General features: G+C 41.4%; 1 protein-coding gene across 9 annotated transcripts in view; it reads right to left on the reverse strand.

Moving 5' to 3' along the window:
• Cobll1 (cordon-bleu WH2 repeat protein like 1) overlaps positions 1 to 23,151 on the reverse strand; it is a 134,701-nt gene that overhangs the window by 96,680 nt on the left and 14,870 nt on the right. Inside the window, exon 1 of one of the 9 annotated variants that reach the window (XM_060390293.1) lies at positions 18,765 to 19,054. The exons of the other annotated variants lie outside the window; for them this stretch is intronic. The gene's annotated coding sequence lies outside the window, so the exon portion shown is untranslated. Of the gene's footprint in view, positions 1 to 18,764; positions 19,055 to 23,151 lie in introns of those variants that run through there. 9 annotated transcript variants of the gene reach the window in all.

A 23,151-nucleotide genomic window follows, 5' to 3' on the forward strand; every position in this document is an offset into this window, starting at 1 on the left:
TGTGACCCTTAATCAAGATGAGGCAAAACAAAAAGATACATCAGTCAGTCTTTCAAAAAGTTCTGATTACATATTTGGGGGCTGTGATGTATTTTCTTTTACGAAAAGACACAGAACATGTTGACTCACTTCTATAAAAACTGGTCAGCCCCTTTCCTCCTTTATCTCAAAAGCCCAATTACCCTTAGCTTTTGTTTCACCCTCTAAGAACATGGAATAGCCTTTATAGATATTACTACAGATGTTCAGTCTCAGAGTTACCCTGAGTGGAACTCAAACAGTATAACTCTACCTACACCTCCATGCAAGGCTACAGATGATTTAAAACACACACTGAAATTATCAGTTATTGCAGAGTGAATCAGAACTCCATACTGGCTCTTAGGTGGCATACCTAAGCAAACCTGAGACACAGGAGTGGCCAACGATAGTAAAATAAAATGTTTTCACCCCATTTCAATACAAAAGCCTTTAATGCCCTCACTACAGGGCTTCTGGAGAGCCAGATCAATGGTTTTCTTTTAAAGCTGTGAATTATAAGTCAAAGGTTTTACATAAATTAGAGGACCATTGCCTCTATAAAAGTTCTTTTATGTCTCGTCGTGTGAGTTGTAAAAAGTTTAATTACATTTCAATTTTGGTGTGGTGTATGGGTACATGGTTGTATGCGGCGCCAAGGACAACCTTCGGGAACTGGTTCCCTCCTTCTGCTCTGTGGATCCTGAGGATCAAACTCAGGACATCCTGCTGGCGTGTCATTTTGCCAGCCCCCTTTTCTAAAATCACTTTGTTTTCTACTTTTTTAAACTTTATTTGTTTGTTTTTGAGGCAGGGCTTCTCTGTGAAGCTCTGGCTACCCTGGAACTCACTCTGTAGACCAAACTAAAACACAGGTTTTTAATTCAGTTTCATAACAAACATGCTCCCTTATACACATGAAATAAAGACCTGAAGTCTTGCAATCTTGTTACAGCAAACAGTCTCCCTACCTCAGGCCAAAAAAACAAAAAGTAAGGTACCAAAAACTTCTGGAGAAAATTACAGAGTAGTGCTTCTATTAAGCGTGTTGTTACTGTATGCCTCTCAATGGATGCACTCTCAGTTTAACAGTACCTGAGATGTTTTTAAAGCATGCCAGCAATCACAGAGTTTGGGGATTCTTGTTTTTGTTTTCATTTTTAAGTTAGCAAACAAACTAACGCTGCTGCCATCACCTACTGTAAACAGGCTTACAAGCACGGCACATATCTCCAGTCACTTTTATAAAACATGGCGTTAATTAATCTAATCATAAAATGACACACATGAGGACATTCGGGTGTGAAAGCCCCAGACACTCCTGAACTCTGTCCCAATTAAAACCAGAGAGCGATGGCTTAGCCCCAGCAGATGTGACAGCAGGCCACAAAAGAGCAGACCTCAGAGAGCTACAGGCAAGAAAGGTCTGCAGACAGCTCAACATTCCCAGTGCATGAAAAATAGACAGCCCTAGGCAAAAGAAAGTCCTCTTAGGCATAGGTGAAAGAATGCAGTCTTGTGGACCTGAGGAGTAGAGATTAATGAAGGTGCAGACTCAGGATAACCCTCTCGCCGCAAGCCTAAACTGACTCAGAACATAAGCTTGGGTGTTGAATGACTTCAGCATTTAGTGAAAATGGGGAAAACAGCAGGACAGATGAATTTCGGAGGAGTCTAGGTTATGTGCTTTAATACCTAAGGGGTAAATAAAAGGAAGGTCCCATCATGGACAGGGGCTCACGAAACCTGGTTCTACATAACCGTGGACCCCGTCTTTCCTTTAGCATGGGATTTAAGCAATGGTTTGCTCAGCAATTAATGAATTCCTGCAATGATTTTACTTTCCATACAGGAACTTTTCAAATTTTTATTTATTATTTATTACAATTTATTTACTTTGTACACCCCTCCCTCCTTTCTTCCCTCCCTCTTTTCCTCCAATGCCCCTCCCTAACCAGTCAACTGATAAGGGAGGTCCTCCTCCCTTTCTATCTGATCTTAGCCTATCAGGTGTCATCAGGTCTGGCTGCATTGTCTTCCTCTATGGCTTGGCAAGGCTGCACCCCTAGTGAGATGTGATCAAAGAGCCAGCCACTGAGTTCATGCCAGAGACAGCCCCTGCTCCCCTTACTAGGGAACCCACTTGGACACTGAGCCATGAGCTACATCTGTGCAGGGGGTCTACATCCTCTCTATGCATGGTCCTTGGTTGGAGCATCGGTCTCTGCAGGTCTCCCTGAGCCCAGAATTTTTTGGCGTTGTTGGTCTCCTCTTGGAGCTCCTGTCCCATCCACACAGTAACTTAATCTAAGGTTTTCACACTATCCTCATGAAAGGAGGGAAGTTTGTGCAACTTCCTTGTAAAATACCAGGGAAAATGTGCTCTTCCTCCAGGGCCTTTCAGAGGTAGTGTGGACTCATGAATGGACTGTTTTCAACATTCAATTATCTATGGCTGATTCAACAGCTAGTGTATCAGTCAATGTTCTTTTTCTTTCTTTTTCTTTCTTTTTTTTCCTTTTCTCTTGAAAATCTTCCATTTTTTTCTGAAATTTCTATTTTTTTTATTCCCAGATCTAGTGGAGTTTGTTTTGTTTTGATTGTGAAACATTTTATACAGCTCAGCTAACCAGGAGCTCACCATCTCTTTGCCTTGGGCTGGAGCTTGGACTCTATGCTTTCTCACAACTTCTCATCCCAGCACCCACCTAACCATCTATTTTACTTTTCTCTGAATTTTTAAGAGTTCTCTGTCTTCCCCAAAGAGGAAATGCTCCTAGCCTATACCTTCCCTCTTCATGGATACCACTGGCTTCTTCTTGTCAGCATTGTCAGTTAGCAAAATGAGCTGAAATTTCTTAGTTCATGTACTCTCATCTTTAACATTGATAATGAAAATCACACATCTAATCTACTGGCTTCTAAGTATGGGCTGCTGGTAATATTAGGACTCTGTCCTCATGCCTATTCATTTTGATTTCCTCATTGCTATTCTAAATGTTTAGAGAAACGATCATTTTTTTCCAAGCAGTTCATTTATTTTAACTTTGTTTTCACTAACATTATTGGACTGAAGAATTCCTATCTGCAAATAAACTGAGTTTTCCTTCCAGAATGGCCTACAATTGTTTCTGACATGCTTCCTAAGTACACTAAGCACATTTTACTTTAGTCGGATGCCTTACACTATCTCCTAATTAAGTAAACAGCATTCCAATGCTCTGTGCACACTAGGTAATATACCAGGTTGGGGACTTGCTCATTGGTACAGGCCCTCAGAGTAAGGTCTGTGTGGTTTCTGACTTTAGGACTCACAGTCTTCCTATCTCCTTCTTCCAACCATTACTGCTTGCTGCCAACAGTCTCTCTGCACTGTTCTAGAGCACCTGCCTTTGACACTGAAGTCAAGCGTCTGCACGTTAGAATAAATGTTCAATAAAACCGATGATATTTAAGCAAGGAATCCGTTAGCACGAAGTGGGGGAAAGAACGATGTGAACGTTACAAAATGTCCTTCAGCTACTGGCTGTATTATTTACTTCTTTCTATTGAGTCCAGCTGTCTAGGGTAAAGTTTACTGGACTTTTAAAACACTTAAACACATGTAAAAAGCTAAGGCTCCCACAGCAAACTACTACTTAAAAAAAAAAATCTTAAAATTTAGTTTTTTAACACATAAAACAAAACCTGCACAGTATTATGTAATACTTTCTGTATCGCCCCATTTGTAAAACTGACGAGTAACTGAAATAGTTTGAACCAGAAATAGCTGGTTTTTGCCCCACTCAAATATTCTTAAAAAGTACGAACAATGTTTCTTTTTATAGCTAAACAATGTGGCACTTACTACAACATCCACAAAACGGTCTCACTGGCCATCCGCTCTGCACCACCCAAAAACATGTTAGTACAGAATGTCATCCCCAAAAGATGCCAACACACGAAACAGCCGACTCATTCTCATCATCTTCATATGTGTGAAATTATTTCCATTAAGTTAACTATAAAATATATTTTTGAATTTTAAGGAAAAAAAATTACCCTTCAGAAATATGTTTCCATATATCTGTAGAATCAGAGTAGAAAAGAGGAAAATAAAGCTTATACATTTCAGTATTGTGGTATCTGATAACACTCAGCTGAGCTATTTTTAAAGTACCTAATTCAATGTAAATTCATTCGTCATGAACCTCTGGTCTGATAAATTTTTATGTCTGAATGCTGTGTCGAAACAGCACAATCAAAAAAATAAATAAAAGAAAGAAACAGCACAATCTCTGTATCTGGGGTCATTCAGGGCGTTGTCATTTCACCCATGAAATCAGGAGTCTGAGAAAAAGAAGAAAAAAGGAGAAGGATATAAAAAGAGTTTTGTGATCAAAATATCTGTTAAGATTAGTTGCCTCAGCTGAATGAAAATAGTTCAAAACTCAGATTGGCCTTTAATAAGCTATTAGTGAGGTCTCCTAGTGTCACTCGGTATGGAAAAAAAAGTAACAGGATGATAACTAACACTAAGCATTTGATTTTATCCCTTTGTACATGTTACACTAAAGAACAAAAACTCTAACATACTTGTAACTGATCCATTTATAAACGCCATTGATCAACTTAAGCCCCAACTGCATTCATGTTCCTAAAGTGCACTGGAACCATAGCAGCCGCAGACAATTAAATAAATACACTCTTATGTTAAGCACAAATAAGTTTTCAAGGCATCTGAACAAGTCACCCAATTGAAGTGACCATAGAATCTCTTCTCAAGCATACCTGTAACTTCATAATTCCGCAAGTCGCCAAAGTCCTAAATTCATGTTTAATTTTATGTAACTTCCCTAATTCAAATTCAGACATCAATGACATGGTTTCACAGTGAGTCTCAAATAAAAATTCTGTCCCGACCAAGAGATATTTTTTAAGAAATAAAACAGAAAATGAAGACATATGAAAAACAGGTGCCTTGCTTCAAGCATAAATTCGTCTGCGAGCTCTTTTGACTTTGAATAGAGGCTAGTTAACTTGCAGGGGCATGTTTCTCAATGGATGAGAAGGGGAAAAAATCTAGAATTAGTCAAAATAGAAAATGGCAGCCAAGACTTGCACAATAGATACAATCTACTTAAAAGAAAATCCCAGGGGCGACAGCAGGGCATGTCAGGCTCCCAAAGTGCCGCGTCATGCTCCTGAGCACAATGCACAGAACCAGCCAAGTCAGTCTCTGCCAACTGAGTTAGCGGCCAGAGTCCGACTCGGAGCAAGAAGGAGTTATCCCTCAGCTCAGTCGCTGCATTTATATACCCCACTTGACATGGGTCAAGAATGATGTAATGTGACAAATTAAGATTCTTGCTTTCAAAAACTATTACCATGCAAAGTAGCAGGTTTCCCTATGGCATGTTCCTACATACTGGATGTTGACTGGCCCTTTCCCAACTCTTTCCTCTCCCCATTTCTCTGCCCCCATCCCATTTAAACCCTTCCGTCTCCAGTACTCCCATATCCATCTCCATCATCTTTTAAATCTTTCTATTTCATTAAATTAATATAAACAGAGATAGACTGGTGCATTCTGAAATACGAGCAGTGGGGAGGTCATGACAAGAAAACTGGTAAGAGCACTAAGTGGTAACACAGTGCGTATGAAATCACGATCCAATCCCAGTTGTGACGGGGTCCATTGACTACAGGTGTTTGACACAAAGGGATGGAATGACAGGAGTACCGAAAGTTTGAGGCCAGTCAGGGCCACGGGGAAAAACCCTGTCTCAAAGGCAAACAAAACCTGAACTGGAAAGATGGTTCAGTGGGTAAAAATGCTTGTCAAGCTCATGAAGAAGGCCTCCATGCAACCATGCACGAACACACACACACACACACACACACACACACACACACACACCCCATATACATACACAGTAATAGCGTTGCTTAAAAACCTGCAGAACAGTATGTTAAAAGTTAGGTACTAGAAAGATAATGCTGACTCTAATGACTGCTACAGTCCTAGATTCAATAAAATCCAGAATGGTATATCTAAAGACTGAACCCAATGGGAGGACTGAAATCTCATCATATGGGAACAGTTTTATAGGTGTGGTTCAACTCTCCCAACCAAAATGCAAGTGGACCCAACAGTTTTCTCCCTTTGCTCTTGGTATTAAGACTACTGGGATTTGTTTGTTTGTTTGTCGGGGATTTTATGTTTTGTTTTGTGTTTCAACAAGGTTTTTCTGTGTAGCCCTGGCTGTCCTGAAACTCACCAGGCTAGCCTCCAACTCACAAACATCTGCCTGCCAATGCCTGCCCAGTGCTGGGGCTAAAGGCTTGTGCCACCATGCCCAGCAAAGACTATTGGTTCTAACTCCCAGGAGCATCACTGACAAAGTTCCCATCTGAAAGACCCTACAACGGAATCGACAATACACAGCGAAGGAAAGGTGTTCCCTAAATTCACATGCAGGTAATATTGTTACTTTAAGACTAGCAATAAATCAAGAACAGAGGCGGCAGCCAGCACAAATTCAAAGGCAAAAAATAAAATAAGTTTTCACTTTTATTCTCCAAGGTAAAGTCTAGACATATCTAATACTCAGAATCCTCTGGAATGGCATTTTCTTTTCGGGGATTCAACCGTTCAGATGTCCTGAGATGTCTACATACATTTGTTTTCATTCTAAAACGGAATATCCCTAGCATGTTCTTGGTCCTCCTTCTGTGAAGCCACTTGGTTAAATCCACATTTTCGGTAGGCAGAACCACACACTACAAACTGAAGCTGGATATCACACGTAGGTGAAGGTATTTTGAGACTCATACTATTTTTTTTTAATCAATACCTAGCACCACAAATGAGACAACGAAATTATTTTATTTCTCTTATGTGAGAAACTAGGTCAACCAACACCATTTGAATGCCTTTTGATTGTAAATATCTGTTTAACACCACTCTTCTACAATAATACATCTGGAATCCACCACATTCAAGAGTGAGATAGCTGCTGGGCAGTGCCCTCGTATTTGTGATTTATACAGTGTGGTGGGCAGGTCCTATTGTGTCTCTGAGATTCCGTAATCCACTTAGCTGATATCTGTTATATTTTCAACAACTCACAATCTAGAATGGAACACGCAAATATAACGGCAGTGCAGTTCAGTGCTCAGCACCTACCTACCCAGTTCCAAGCTCCAACACTGAAGTCAATCACTCAACTTCAATTCACACACAAGTACTTTCTATAAATGTGTGAACAGATGCGTGTGTGGTACAACTGAGGTACAAACGGGGCAAGATGACAGAGAGTGGCTTCAGAACGGCACTTCCACCCTACAGGCCTGCGACTGTCAAGAGCTCACTCTTCCCACTTAATTTTTCAAGTTGTAAAGCAAACACATTGAAGCTTTATAAAAACAAACACAAGTTAATCTTCTCATATAGCACCTGGTATACAGTAAGCCCTTGAGGTCTGCTAGCTGATTTCACTGTTAAAGCCACAGCCACAACATCCTGTTAATATAGTATGGGCGAGGAAAAGCACTGCAAAAGCATTATTGTATGGAACTTGAACACATAACAACACAATAAAAAAATTATTTTTATATTTTTCCCATGATGTGCCACAGCCGAATAAGATCCATTTAACTAAGCTCAAATCAATTCGGGAAAGTGGATTCACTTCAAAGATTTCAGCATTTATTCCAGTAAATAATGATTTCCTTAAGGACTTGAGAACATAATACTAAACTTCCAAATCTAAAGGAAAAACAAAACTGGACCTTCAACTTTTCCAGAATTAGATCTCAGAAAGTGACATTTGTGATTCAGCTGTATGTCATCAATGGTCTGAGAGGTCGAGAGGCTGACACTGTCATAGCATTTTCCATCTTCACTACACTCGGATGCTGCCTGGAAGTCAACTGCTTTTTAAACCACAGCCAAACAGTACAAGAGGCTCACACACACAGAGAGAGATTCAAAACAGGTCTTTGTTTCATCAACAGTGACAATTTCATGGTTTTGTCTGCAGTTTACTGGATAAACAACATACCGTTCAAGAGGTCTCGTGGGAATAAGGAGGGCACAAAGTCACAGCGTAGAACTTGTCCATGAGGAATATTCTTACCACAAACCATGGCCACTTGATTTAGCTAGGATAGCTAAATCAGGATAGCCTTATCCCATCATGTAGGGGATTCCTGCCATCCTAAGGATGTCCCTCCTTATTTCTTTTCTGCCTAGTGTAGATTTGGCTACTCCCTTTCAGGAATTGCCAAGCAGTAAAAAGTGATGAGCCATTTAATCTCTTAACAGCATCCCCTCACTCCTAATACACAGGCTACACAAGAGTGTAACAACGGCAAACACAAGGCTGCCAGTTTCAACTCCAGCCATTGCTCTCCATACCTAAAACATTTCTTGGGCTATTGGAACCTCTTAAGAAATTTACATGAAAACTAAATGATGACGTTTTCTGTGATTTTTAATATGGTCACATGTTCTATAGGGAAAAGGAAAATAAGAATAGAAAAAAAATCTTAGGGTCCTACTTCATGGGCTTTCACACACAAATGTACACAAAGTTAGTTCTAATCTCATTTTGTAAGCACGAGTACAGTGGCTATAAGGATTTAAGTCATTTGCCCAAGGTCACCCAATGAAGAAAAAAAAATGTTTTGTTTCAGATACCTATCTGTATGACGATGTTAGAACACGTAGCAAGAACTTTGCTTTTTAAATTCCTTCACCTCTTCCATCTGACTACCAAGGACAGAGAACAGAATGCAGGGCCTTGTGCACACAGACAAGCATTATCATCAAAAGACTAGTCCCAGCCCAAGCCTACTTTTTACAAAGCTTTGGAAAATTCCCCATGGAAAGTCTCTCCTGAATACAAGAAAAGAATCCTTCACTTGAATAAGATGGATAAACCAGTAGGTAAGAACTGAGTTACAATGGATAAGGTGCTTCATTTATTTGTCTTGGGTTCATCTCACTAAAGTAAACAGGATCGAATATAACAGTAGCTCTCACAGGGGACCAAACGCTAGGATATGGTTAATAGAGTCCACATAATATTTTACATCTAGCCGGGATTGGTGGCTCATGCCTTTAATCCAAGCACTTGGGAGAGAGGGGGGCAGATCTCTGTGAGGCCAGCCTAGTCTACAGAGTGAATTCCAGGACAGCCAGGGCTACACAGAGAAACCCTGTCTCCAAAAACAAAACAAAACACAAACAAACAAGACTTAAATACTGGCCAAACTCAGTCTGGCTCACAGTGCTCAAACACTAAATAATTAAATTGTCTAAGAATTTCCAATGGCATTTATCTCAGTGTTTGCATATTAATGAGGAAGAAAATTCTGAGATATCAAGACATCCCGTTCTACCATTTTTTTCTCCACAATGCCACCTCAATTTTAGTCTGAGAACAAAATCAAACAAACCAATCAAACAAACAAACAAAAGCATACCAAACACCAAAAACAGTTGATACCTTAAAAAAAAGAAAAGAAGAAAAACCAGGCAAGAATATGTTTTTTAAAAATAGGGGTTTTTTTTTCCTCCCATTTAAAAGCAAACTACCCCAACTCTAGAAAACTCAATAAGTTCCTATTGCTTCCTACCAAGCACCTTCATCATCTGTCCTTTCTAAAACAAAGATGGCAGAGACAAAAATCAATTCTCCATGGGTTGACTGACGGGCTATAGTTTCTGTAAATAACTCTGAATCAATATTTATCTTTTACCCTCTTTTATTATTAACTTGATTAATTAGCCTAACTTTGTTGACTTAAGAAACCTGCAAGATAATAAACTAGTTTGAAGAAGGGCTAACTAAAATCACTTCTGCTCTGAGGAGATCTTGTACCAAAAAGGTGGGGTCAGAAATGTATACATAACGAATTCTTGAATAAATAAAGTGGGGGAATATAGTGGTGAAGGGCATGTTCACTGAAATAAGGCAGTTCCAACATGAAAACATGGCTCTATCCCTTACTTAACCTCACATAAGAAAACTATTAAAGCATCTCAAGGCACTGCCATGGGACCTGGTTCTTACAACATCAAAAGAGGATTAATGACACTTTTTAAACAAGCATCACAAATAACATAATTGGTTGACGGGCTATGGATCTGTTACCTTAACAGCTTCCTCTGAGAGTACAACATTCCATCCCACAGGAAACCTCTTAACAGGAAGGGAGATGACGCCAAACAGCTTCAGGAAGTCCCTGAAATGGACCAGATTCACTATCTGCCAGAGTAAGTGAAGAAAAGCTGAGAATACCTTCTCCGAGGAGTGGTACTGAGCTGCAGAGAAGGCTGTGACACCAGGCCAGCTGCCTGTTAGAGGTTTAGGCCACTGAGTCACTTGGAAAGGACACTCATCAACCTGTTGAGCTGCTTTATGCTGTGTGCTCCAGGCTCTTGCTTTTTTAAGCTGCCGTCTGTGCTGAGGTGGGTTTTATGATGCAGCTGTCTTTGAGTCATTTCTGCTCCTTAACCCCTCACCCATACTCCTTTAAGTAACCACAACAGAACTCACTTGTTCACCAAGTTGGACTTATGGTATCCATACTTTGGACTGTCCCTATCTAAGGTGAGAAGAAATGTGCGTTGCATCCCCCCAGGAAGAAGTCTGTCATGTAACAGGATCATCCCTCCCCAAACCATTTTTAAACATACCTTAAAGAACATATCCAGACTCTTTTATCTCACATGGAAAAGCAGGAGGAAAGGTGGGGTAGGACTAGAACAGGCAGTTATTTAAAAACTACAAATTCTTTTACAGCATCATCCTTTGTGAAATATAATTTGTTCATTGACCAGAGTCCTCGGTATGGACAAAGCAACTGCTTACAGCCTTTCATGAAAAAAAAAAAAAAATGCAATCAAGACCTAGTATGGAGAAAAGGCTGAAGACATCTAGTTCTTATGTTTACCATTTTGTGTAAAAGCCCCTGACGGCAAATCAGGAAGAAGAAATGTGTTGGTTCAAGGATCTGGGAAAGCTTCAAGAATGTGGAGTGTAGAATGCACGCAGCATCCACTGAGCATCGCGTGATGGCTCTGGACAGCGAGCTGGGCTAGTAGAATTCCACAGGAAGAGGGATGGGCGAGGGCAGAGATGAAGAAAACTCTCTAGATTTCTAGACAGGCTACAGGTGACTTCCCAGGTGTGAAAGGAATGTGGGTAGAAAGAGCCTGTGCAAGGTGAACCCAGAAAGGAAAGTTAGGAACGGGAATCCATGCAATCCTTGACAGGGCTGTTGGAAGGGAGTGAGAGGCGCTCCATATGAGCTGACCCCAAGTTTGAAGGTTTCCCTGTAGGTGTTACAAATATTATAAGAAAGACTAAAATGGAACCAAATACAGCAGCTGAGGACAGTGGGAAACTGAAGTTTAAAAGTTTATTAGCCTTTCCTGGGGGAAAAGCAAAGGGGAAGAAGAGGGTGGTGGGGGAAGGAAAGGGGAGACTGGGAAGAAAGGAGGAAGGGGACATCCTTGGGATATAAAATAAATAAACTGAAGTAAAAAATTTAAGTTTATTAGATTCTAAGACTTTAAAACGCTTAGCAACACATCATCTTTGTGATACAAAAAAAAATAATTTTTTTTTTTAATTTGGGGTAAAAATCAAGTGGTTAGCTGAGGAGGGGTGTGATAAGAGAGACTGACCAGCATGTGTGACCCATGGGTAGGTCAACCTCAAAGAGTCGCTAATTGTAGGTTAAATGTTAGGCGTGTCCACTACATACACCAAGGATCTGATGGAAGCAGCAGAGGCAGAATTAAGGCTGCAGTGGAGTCACACTTTGTGTATTTCTGATTGGTAGTGGGTGAACAGCATACTAGAGGCCGCCACAGAAATCCAAACAGAAAGACAAAGCGGTTAATGAAAGTCAGGAAGCAGAGCCGGTGAAGTGTGCTCCACTGAAGCATAGAGAAGCCTCCAGGCCTCTGCTGGGAAGATGGGAGACCCTGAGCAAAGGGATGACAAAGCATCATCAGAGCTTTAGGCGGCCGTTCCCAGTGGTATCAAAAACTCTCTAATTATCCACATTCAAAATTAGCATAACTGTCTTCTGTGCAGCTTCACCCAGCAGCTGACCAAAGAATAGGCCAAGTCACAGGGTTCTGGGTAAGAATGGGAGGAAGGACAGAGGTCCCTGGAAGGGTCAAGGACATAATAAAAACTACATAGTGAGACAACCACCAACCAAAGTGCATGCTTAGGCTAAGCCTACACCCCCTACACACAAGTAGTGGCATGGGGCCCCTAACAGTGGGAGTGGGGGCTGTCTCCGACTCAGTTGTCGCCTGCCACTGGATCCCTTTCCCCTAGCTGGGCTGCCGTGTCAGGCCCCAGTGGGAGAGGATGTGCTTAGTCCAGCTGCGACTTGAAGTGCCAGGGTGGGCTGATACCCCTTGGGGGCCTCCCCTTCTCTGAGAAGGAGAGGATGGAACTGAAGGAGGAGGGGGCTGTAGGGTGGAACTGGGAGGAGAGCTAGGAGGGGGGCTTGGATTAGGTTGTAAAGCAATTAAATTTGGAAAAAAAAAATCTACTCAGAAAACCACCCACTAAAAGAAATGTGAAAGCATAGGTACAACAGGTTCTCAACCTATGGGTCACAACCCCTTTGTGGTTTGGTGGACCCTTTCATAGGGGTAGCTTATCAGATTACATTCTGATTGGTAATGGTAGCAACAAAATAATTTTATGGTTGGGGTCACCAGAACATGAGGAACTATATTAAAGGGTTGCAGCATTAGAAGGTTGAGAGCCACTGATGTAAGAACAAATATACTAAACTCCTAAGCAAGATTCCTTAATCTGATACGAGTATAATGATGCTTGCACATCTGTGTGTGTGTGTGTGTGTGTGTGTGTGTGTGTTTGTATGTATGGGTGTGTGGTGTAGGTGCTGCATAACTGAGATTTAAAGAAAAAAATCCTACTTCTCTACAAGCAAGAAAAATACTAAGTAAAACAAAGTCAGTCCACTGTTGTCTTCAGAGAACATACGAACCTGGCAATTCCTCATACTCCCTCAGACCTCCACCTTAAGACCCCGTGTGCCCTGGGACAGAACTAATCTCACTGAATTCCTACCACATTTCCTACATACCTCAGCTGCAGGATCTACACCTCTTGCAGACCAGGTCCAGAGCAGGGACCTCCTGAGGATCCTCCTGAGGAAGGAGGATCACTCGATTCAGGTCAGCCCAAGCTATTGTCTTAAAAGATGAGGAAAAGGAGGAGGAAAAGAAGAAGAAAAAGAAGAAGAGAAAAAGGAAAAAAGAGGGGGAAAATGAGGAGGAGGAAAGTCAGCTCAAAAGTTCCCTGTCCCTGAAAGCGTCCAGCCTTTCAATCACCATAATGAGTTCCACAACCCTCGGCTATTTCCCCTAAACAATTATAAACGTCCAGTCGTAAGGGAATATTACCTTTTTTTTTTCTATGAACCCATCACAATATATTTTATTCAGAGAAATCCCAATTTTGTTCCAGACAGTTCAAAACAATAATTATATTCCTGGGATTAAAGAACTGTCACCTTTTTACACCTACTACTTGCCTCCAGTTTCTGGCATAAAACAATTTAATGGCATGTTGAATAAATGAGCATTTTTCTAATTTCCTAGTACTGATCAGATTTTAGGTAGTTACTTATTGTGCATCCTTTACTGTTACTACTTTCTTCTTGAATGAAGACCTGAATCCTAATTCCACTCAAATACTCTATTTACAAAGACAGATTTTTAACTAGAAGGACTGCAGAGGTAGCCGTGTCATCCAGTGTAATAGTGCAACCTAATGACTTGATCCTTTAAGTGGGACTCATCCCACATTTGTCCTCCACTCCTAGGTATCATCCCTTTAGTACAGATGCTGACATTACTTCACCTTTCACTTACCAGCACTCCGATAACATTAACAGCTGCTTAAGACACAGGTGATTCCTACACCTGCCCCTACAGCAGAAGACGATTTTATAAGGCCCGCCGCCCTAGAGGGTAACCAGTAGTCCGCACCCTTTTGACACCCAGAATCTCGTAGAATCCTAGGAGGTCTGCCAGGAGCCCCCTCAGCTTTCTGACTGCATACATTTGGAGTGGGTCTGAGTAACTGCAATTTCACGAAGTTCCCAGCTAACATGGTGGGCTCTGCTGGAAGCACCACCACAACACCGCAAAGGTAAAGCTGTGGAAGACACCTGCTTAGACTTCTGCTTCCAACAGGGAACAAGGACAAGAAGACACCCATGAGGAGCCAAATGGAGAGTGTGGGACAGAGGTGAGGCTTCCCAGGAAGGAAACAGATCAGACAACGGGAATAACATGGAAGCGGAACTCAGCCCAACAAACCTCATTTCCACATCTAAATCTGTGTTGGGATAACAAAAGCCTGAAGACAGCCAAGGGAACTTGACAAAGGAATGTTAATCATTTCAACATAGCGTATCCTGCATTAATTACATCATACTTTAAGAGGCCAGCGAGATGGCTCAGTCAGCAAAGGTGCTTCCCCTATAAGCCTGATGACCTGAGTTCAATCTCAGGAACCCACATAAAGGCGGAAGGTGAAGATCAACTCCAGGAAAGCTGTCCTCTGACTTCCACTGTGCACTGTGGCACACATGCTCCCACACACATCATGCACACAATAGTACAAATAACTTTTAAATAAAGAAAAATATTATGGCACCTAAAGCAAAACATCTCTGGCACAAGAAAAGGGGGAGAAAATCTAAATAAGGCCCAACAACAAGCATACAAAGAAAAGTAAGTTCAAAATATGATAAGGCATCATTTCAAATCAATTTCAAAAGATCGTTTATTCAAGAAAGAACAGAAAAGAGTAACCTTCATTTTATTTTTGGCAGATATTTAATAATATTCTGAGATAAGAAAATACTTTATTATAAAATACAAGTATTTTTAAGTAAAGCAGAGAAAAAAGATATCTAAAATAATAATAAACTGAGATGCTTCAATAAACAAAGCATGATCTCCACTAAGCCAGGAAAAGGTTGGAACCAGGACATATACAATCAATGGGTTTCATTGTAACAGTTTTTCTAACACTCAGCTAGCTGGGCCTGGTGGCTCATTCCTTAGGCAGATCTCTCTTAGTTCGAAGCTAGCCTGGTCTACATAGTCATCCAGCACTACATAGTAAAAACCATGCTGTGGGGGTAGAAAAGTCAAATAAAATGATGAATATGCAAACAAAGATCTCTGTCTACCCTGTGAATGTGTATGAGAAAAAAAATAAATGACTATTAAGACATCTTTTCTATTAAAACATTTTAAGGGCTTCCCAAATACCATGAACCACTGAAGAAAAACAAAATAAAAATAAAAATAATAATTTCCCCTTCATTAAAAATTGTGGTGGCTTCACATGTTAAACAAAACAATGGAAACTTCCAAGCAAAGCCTGGTGGAGGCCGGAAAGGCACCCACATCCAGCCCAGGGTGAATATAAAGCTGAGAAGGAAACAGCTCTTCACTAGGTTGATGCTGCTGATTCACTACTATAAAGCCAGGTGGGCTGTTCAATGACGTTCATGTAAAGCGCATCCTTGATTTTAAAAGCTGGGTGGTTTTTAAAGGTTCTCTCAGAAGAGAATCAATAAAGAACAGCTTGTCTTTTTTTTTTTTTTTTCTTTTTTAAGTTCCAAGTCTTTCTACTCCCAACACTTCAGTACACAGAGCAAAACGCTATTATTTTCAGAAAACACACAAACACTGACTAGAGACTAAAGGGGTTTTGACAGATACTTAAAATTACCTAGGTCTCTTCTAAAAGAAAAATCTATTCACATAGATTTGTATTAGTAAAATTAGTATCCACAAATACTAATGTGTGCTGTGCTTTCCAGCTGTTTAAATTTCGGCAAGTTTACTGAAATAAAAACCACCGGTCATCACATGAACACATTCTGGTCTGCTGCCCAGACTCGATTCTGGTTACACCCACTCTCTCCCATTCACAGGCCATTGCTAAGATGGCGCCATTGCTAAGAGCACTGGCTACTCATCCAGGAGATCCGAGTTCAAGTCTCGGCACCCACACGGCAGCGCAAAACTGTCTGTAACTGTAGTCCTGTGGGCTCTAACACCTTCTTCTAGTGTGCAAATGCACATGTAGACAAAACCTAAACAAACAAGTAGATAATTTTTCAAAAGAAGTTAAAGAGGAAACACATCTCCTGTCCAAATGGGATCACTTATCTTGACATGTGTTCTCAGTAATCAGCAATGTCCTCATCTCCCGCATATGTAAAGGCGGGCTATTTCTAATTACAGATGTGAAAATTGACTGGCTGAAGACCTCCGTAAGTAAGTAGACTCCAGCCTGTGTACATAGGGAAAATATAAAAATCACCAAAAAAAAAAAAAAAAAAAAGAGCTCCCTATGCAAGACAAGACAGCCATAGGCTCAGAGACAAAGACTTCTGGTGAGAAACCATAACCAAACAAGGAAACTCGCTTGTGTAGCTGCTTGTTTTCTTTCCTAGAGGAAAAGGCAATAAAGTCTTTTAATATAGACACAGTGTACTTTTACTATCTCTACATCTTTACCAGGTACAGCCTTTTCTAATGATTGCTACAGGCTAGAAAAAAAAAGTGCTTACAGAGAATCACATTCCATGAATTAATGAGTTACAAAACACCCTGGCTTATACTTGGGAAACCACAAGGCCAAGCCAAATATCAACTACTGAATTACTGAGCAGAAACTGAGAGCTGGGGCTTGGGAGAGCGCTCAGTCCTGGTCTGGCCGTGTCCACAGAGGGTCCACCTATGAACCTTAGTTTGATCCTCAGACACCATGTGAACAGCCAGGCACAGTGGCAAGGAGTCTTGCCATCCCAGTGATGGGAGAGGTGGAGACAGGTAATGCCTGGGGTTCTGCGGCCGACCAGCCTAGCATATGAGGGGACTGCCCCAGCCAGTAATGGAGATCCTGTTCCAAAACAAAATGGGAGGGGGGTGAGGGGAGTGGGCAGGTTAGGTCAATCTTGCATTCGTCATATGATATGGTACATACTCAAACACTTCAACCACTGAGCTACAGACATGTGTGACATGAACTTGTGCTCAAGGAGTTCTTACTGTGAGCAATTCTTCTCTTTATATAAAGTTCCTATAACTACTTCCAGTGTGTCTTGTCACTCTACAAAGATCATTCCGAGCTTAGGGCAATAAAGATGACTTGCCAGTGTCCTCAGATGAAGAATAACCTCCACTGCTGCCTGGCAAACTGGCAGCTTGACCCGCATCCGCTGAGCCAACCAGCCTGGAGCGGAAGGAAGGAGCCAAAGTTAACTGCCTCCCACTGCCATAGCAATGAACCTCACTCCTCCTGGGTTACCAACTACCGCCTTCAGGAATTTTCCCTTTGGCACCTCAGTGGCCCTTGCAATCTGTGCTCCTTGGTGAGGGCAACTTTCTCCCCACTTGCCTTTACACATCCAGGCTGAGAAAGCCAGATTTGATGCTGGATTACAGCCAGGAGAAACCAGTGCTAACTTCCCAGAGTCCGCTGACGGCCACGCTTTGGAAAATCCTGACCAGTGAGGAAGAGAGTATGCATCTTCACGTCATCTACATTCCTGTACACTTTCTCAAAAGGGCCAGGTACTTTAAGAACCAGACACGACACAATTCAACGGAGGAAAACACAAAACTATTTGATTGCCTGGCATTTCAAAGATTTGGATGTTCCTCATGTTCCTTATATTAACAGGCATTACATGCTCTCAGAGGTTGTTTCAAGATACATGTACATATATACATTCATATGTAAGTGGACTGGTTTTATGTATACATACACATACACACACACACACACACACACATATATAAGTATGTCTGAGTGCAGGCGTATGTGCATGCACAGCCTAAGAGGAGGTCAGAAGACAACTGTCAGGAGCGGATTCTCTCCTGCCACCTTGTGAGATCCAGGAATGAAACTCTGATTGTCAGGCCCACGGGCAAGTGGCTGTAGCCCCTGGAACATCTGCCAGCCAGAGGTGTACAGCATTAAAACAGAATGACCTTTCCTTCTTGCTCTACAGAGATAACTTCCATTTGTTGTGGTAATACCATAAATGTGCTTCCTGCTAATGACCAACTCAGTATCTGATAAAATTGGTTTTCAGTAAATACATGTTAACTGAAAAAAAAAAAAAAAAAAAAAACACAGTAAACTGATGATTAGAATAGAAAGATTTCTTATCCTCAAAATGAGTTATCTGCTAAACAGGCTGAATCCCCATCTTTTCTAAGCAATCTTTTCCAACTGACCCTTTCCTTCTCAAACCCATTCCTTGTCACAGACCGTTTCTTCTTCCTTTAAAGGAGCCGGAGGAGCCACAACCCTTTCATCCTCCTATACCAACAACTCCTCGGGTGCCCGCGCTTCCGCAGGACTACTGAAGAGCCCAAACCTGACCTGGGCTGTACTTACACAACCTAAGCTGTGTGCACGAACAAGGGCTAGCAGCCCAAACCTGAAATCCCTGCACTCAGGAGGGTAAGTTCAAGGCCCACCTGAACTACCCAGCGGGAACCCTAAACCAACCAAATCACCACAGAAGAAATGATGCCTCTGACCCAGCAGGCAATTACATGCAGTCAGACCTTAGTTCAACTCCCTCCAATTGCTAACTGCCTCTATTTCCCCCAAAGGATGTTCCTTCTCTCGCATCTCATCCCAGACGACACTCACCGATTCCTCTAAGGGCTGCAATGGTTTTCGGTTTCTAGCTGAGGAATTAAACCTGTGGGTGGTTCCTTCATAGCATCAGGCTTGGAAAATGGCCCTCTCCCGACACTAAAGCTTCTATCCCTTTCAGTTAATGATTTCACTGGGAACGGTTCAAAGGCTCAAGAGGCAAAAGGTTAAAAAATAACACCAAACCACACAGGGATACCCACAGGACTTGCTATGCAGACATTTCAAGGAGAATTTTTAAATGAATTTTAAGTAACTGAACAACTTAGAATATAAACTTACAGAGAACAGGAATACAGTACATGTAGTCAAAAACCTAAATGCTCACGAAAAAATCTAGAAACATGCATTCTATCTATAAAGTTATGAGCACTGCTTTGGAAAGAATCCAAATGGTCTTTAAGGTGTAAACCAGTGCTCTGATAAGTGAATCCGTAAAATGCTGCTTACTGAGCTCCCATCAGATCCTGTTTAACAGACATGACTCTATCCCCAGGATCCACTGAGAATAGAAAACCACTTAACCCAAAGTTCTCTGGAATATTTGACCACTGGAACTTTATGCAGAAAACATGAAAACTCCTAAGATCATAATGAAGAGGGAAATGTTGAAATGTCAATTGTTTGCATTATCTCCACAAGGCAAAACATAAATATTTTCCTTTTTAAAGTCACTAGTTCTCTTAATACTTTGCATTAAGAATGTTAGTTTTACAATAAAAATTACTTAAGGAAAATAAGATAAACAAGCAAAATGTTCTGTCCCATTTAGGGTTACCTCTGCTACAGTCTGGCCTTGCCACATTGTAGTTCTCCAAGCCAGAATGACCGTGTGCCAATTCCAAGGCACGGATAGTTTCCTGTATCATTCAGCCTTGGTTTCCAAGACATGCCACTGCACCGTCATGTGACTCTACACACTAACACTTTAAGATACAGGCTTGTCTTTAGAACAAGCACTGGGTGTCAACTGGATCCTGCCACTAAGCACAACAGTACATGCCAAGCAGCTGGCTAACATGCCACCTGGTAATCTGGCATCATTCCTGTGACCAGTATCGGGCAATTTAACACCATTACCTTTCTTGATGGTGGTGGTTTGGTTCGGTTTGGGGGTGGGGTAGGGGTTCTGATGGGTACTATGTAGCCCTGGCTGGCCCAAAACTCACTCTATGGAACTCACAGAGATCTACCTGCCTCTGTCTTTCAAGTGTTGGGATTAAAAGTGTGTGTCACCAGGCCCAATATCACCAAAATTACTGAGACCTTATACATTTTAAAAGTAGAATCCCAATTCCCCAAATACTCATTTGGGATCATTATCTATCTATTTAAAAAATATCTTACAAATATTTGTTTGACCTCTGATGCTGTCAAAAAGTCTATGCCATTTGCAAAAGTGCCCTGTGAAACACACTGATTAATGTCAATTTTCCAGAAGCTGCCTATTTCTTTGAAAACTCTTAAGCATTGAGTATATCCCTGGGTATAACCAGAATACAACCGTAATATCTATGATGAAAAAAAGCTGATATGGTGTTAAGAAATTCTGAATGAAACTTTCTTAAGGATATGGAAGCCAATCTCAAACAACTTAAAAATGTCCAGGACTACAACTCAGTGGTAGGCAATTCTTGCCTAGCATGCACAAAGTCGAAGGTTCAATTCCTGACATATATTCCTGTTAAAACAAAAAAACAATTTAAATAAAGCAAGTTAATTATATAAATCCACTACCCTAGGTGCCTTCTCCTGTTAGCTTGGCACAACCTCGGGTCACGTGGGAAGGGGGACTTTCCCAGAATTTGCCTAGATCAGATTGGTCTATGGACATGTCTGCAGGGGACTGTCTCAGTTGCGGTGAAAAGGTCCAGCCCACTGTGACAGCAGCATCTGCACACTGCTTGTCCCAACCATGTAACAGAGCTAGCAGGTTACAGTCCTAGACACGCGCCAGGAAGCAGCATCCCTCCACCAGTTCTACTTCCGTTCCTGCCCTAACCACCTCAGTAATGAACTGTGACCTGGAAGTATAAGCCAAATAAACCGTTTCCTCCCTAAGATGCTTTTGGACAGAATGTTTTTTCACAGCAATGGAAAGGAAACTAGGGGACCCATTTAACCATACTTGTCCAAATAAAGGCACCCCAACCCAGTCACTCAACCCAGGATACTAGTCAAACAATCTGTCATCCAGCACTTTCCCCCCTCAGAGAGGGTTGCACTAAATTGTCCAGTCTTGCTACAAGCTCCCAGAATGGCCTGGGGGAATGATTAGAAGTGCAGTCTGGAATCACCTTGGTAGCACATTCCTCATCTAATGGGGGAGGGGGAACGACTTTCTTTTCTCTTTGTGAAAAAAGCAAGAGCCATGTACTTGGAACGGATTTCTCACAGTGGATTTACGAAGCTTCACCAAGTCCCAAACTCTACTTCCTATGGAAGCCAAATGAGAAGTGGGTATTTTTGTCTACCTCAGGGCTCCTGCTCCCTGCAGCACTGATGTCAACTTATAATCAGATGCTTTCTAATAACGTAGACGGTTGTTTGAAATTTATCAAACACATAACACGCCAAGTACATACGTGCCAGTCTTATTTCCAGTCTGCTTCTGTGGCGCTACTACCATCACTGTGCCCAAGCCAGCAAGCGGTGCAGGCAGACCCAGCGCCAGATCTTCTGTCCGAGCTTACCCTGCCTACGTCAGCAGCCTGCCAAGAGCCATCTGACTTCTGGATGGACCAGTTTTGTCTGAAACCAAAACCAATGCTATTAAGTGCCCAGAGAGTCCAGCCCGCTGCATCATTCCATCAGACAACTGTTAAGTAGGCTGCAGCACTGAATGAAGAGACTCACTTTTAAACGCCCCAAGGATGGTGGGGTCACCTGCCCATACGTTATCACTTCACAAAGGGCTTTCTGTTTTTTGTTTTTATTATTGAATTTATTCACTGACAATTCCATACATGTATCTAATGCATTCCGATTACTCTCACCTCCCCCACGTCCACCCCTGTTCCCATATCTCTCAACACCTTCCTTTCCTCTCCACATTCCTGTCAAAGGTTCTATTGTTTTGTTGTTGTTGATTTTTAAAGATAAAAGTCTAGCTTAGGAGTTCATCTAACTTTAGGTGCCTATAAAATGTCAATACATTGCCAAAATATTCTTAAGGGGAAAAAAAAAAACCCACAGATGAAGGTGTTTTTGTGAACTATACATAGTATGCAGTTTTACACTCATTTTGGAGAAGAAAAAAAAAAGAAAAAAAGAAAACTCAGCAACATTTAAATCTAGGGGGAGAAATAAACACTCAAAGCCATCAGAGAAAAGGGTTATGTCCTTTAGGTGATTTTTCATTAGCAATTTGGGAAATGGAAGTTGTTACAGGTTTCATTATTTGAGACAGGATCTGATTATGTAGTCCAGGACAGCCTGGACCTGCAGTTAGTTCCTCCTGCCTCGGCCTCCAGAGTACTGGAATGACAGGCCTGTCCCGTCATGCCTGACACAATTTAATTTCTTGCCTTCATACTACCTCCGAATTCTCAATCCCTTCTTTCTAGAGCTACAACAAACAGACCACTCATAATTGTGTCTTATGTTTCAATCTACTGTTATTTATGTCAACAGGCCAATTCCTCTAACAGGGATCCTACACCATAATGCCAAGGCCATTGACAAGTCAGACTCTCCAGCCTTGACACAAGAATGATTGGATCCTACTGGCCTGCTTGTGCAATTACTTCACTTTTAAAACCCCTAACCTGACTTATAAATCAAATGCTCTTTCCCATCTCAGTTCAAATAGGAATATTAAACCTGTAAATCAACAACATTGTCTGTATGTCCTGTTAATTTTGCCCCACAAATGTAAGACAGAAACAACAGCACTAAGAATTTTCACTTGTACTGTAAAGACTATGTTTCATCTGATCTCCCAAGAATAAGTGTTTCAAAAGTACCACACAGCTATGTACCTTGACTGGTGTGCTAGCACTAAAATCTAGCGCTTACTATTTATATTATGTTTGTCATGTGGATCTGAGAAATATTTCAAATCACAGTATCCTAACAGCATTCCAGAGAAATAATGTAAGACCAGAGCTAGGCCCAGTAAGGGATGAGGCCCTGGGTATGATTCCCAGCACAGAGAGAACAAGGAATACTCATTTTGTAGTGTGGTCTGATTTGTTCTGCTTTTCGTTGGTTATAGTTTTTGTTGTTTTGTTTTGTATTTGTGAGCCAAAAGTTTCACGCCTGCTTGAACGCACTTGTAATCCTCCTACCATGGCCTCCCATGTGCTGGGATTACAGGAATGTTAATGTTAACCCCAGTCACCTTGGGGAAGTGGTCTACATACGGCAGTAGGGAGGGACT

This window comes from Meriones unguiculatus, chromosome 8 (genome assembly GCF_030254825.1).
Source record: "Meriones unguiculatus strain TT.TT164.6M chromosome 8, Bangor_MerUng_6.1, whole genome shotgun sequence".
Lineage (NCBI taxonomy): Eukaryota > Metazoa > Chordata > Mammalia > Rodentia > Muridae > Meriones > Meriones unguiculatus.